We start from the raw sequence: 952 nt of genomic DNA on the forward strand, positions 1-952 counted from the left end.
AGAAGTAGGGAAGTTAGCCAAAGTTAAAGCATTATAAAAATATAGTAACTAAAACAATAAATAAAATCAAAAAAATCAAACCAATAGAAGAAAATTATAGCTTAATAGAAAACAAAAATCCCTTCTTTTCTTGAGTTCAATATACCATACGCTATTTGAGGGCAAATACTGGTTACGTGAAAAATAATTCACTTTGAAAATCACCTTACAAAGATTGTCAAAATACAACATGGAATAAGAAGCTAAATGTTAGCTTTAAATGGAGGTACTCAATGATATTTGAATAAATGCTTATTAGAACAATGAGAAAATTCAGTATTTACTGATGTTAAGGAATTACTCTTCTTAAATTTTTTTTAAGATGCAGAATGCTTCACAAATTTGCATGTCATCCTTGGGCAGGGGCCATGTTAATCTCTGTACTGTTCCAATTTTAATATAAGGTTGCCAAAGCAAGCACAAGAAATTACTCATTTTTATATGTTTAAAGGTATTGTGGATCTTTAATAAATATTTTCTGAATATTTATGGACAAAATACATGATGTGTGGAATGCAATTCAAAATTACTCAGTTGAGGAGAGGAAGTGGATGGGGATAAATGAAACAATACTACTAAGACCTGATAATTGTTGAAGCCAAATTGTAAGTGTATGGGGTTCACTGTACTTTTTCTTGACTTTCCATAATATAAGTTTTTAAAATATAGCTATAGCATATTAACTAACCAAGTTTCATGGTTTGAATTACCAGTTATAAGGGCAAAATAAAAAACAAACAATAAAGGCTTGATGTAAATCAATATAAGAAAATTTAATAAAGTGTTCCCCAAAATGATATCACCTACCAGAAAATCATATGTGCACTTAGCTACCACAATTTCCACTTCTATGTTGAGCACACTACTTTGTTGTAAGAAAGGATTATCAACTGCTTTTCCCCTTGTACTTTGG

At 29.8% G+C, this 952-nt stretch overlaps 1 pseudogene; it reads right to left on the reverse strand.

The window, feature by feature from the left end:
* Window positions 1-357: 357 nt before the first annotated feature.
* On the reverse strand, window positions 358-458 carry LOC118968252 (U6 spliceosomal RNA; annotated as a pseudogene).
* Window positions 459-952: the final 494 nt, after the last annotated feature.

This window comes from Manis javanica, chromosome 12, assembly GCF_040802235.1.
Source record: "Manis javanica isolate MJ-LG chromosome 12, MJ_LKY, whole genome shotgun sequence".
NCBI lineage: Eukaryota > Metazoa > Chordata > Mammalia > Pholidota > Manidae > Manis > Manis javanica.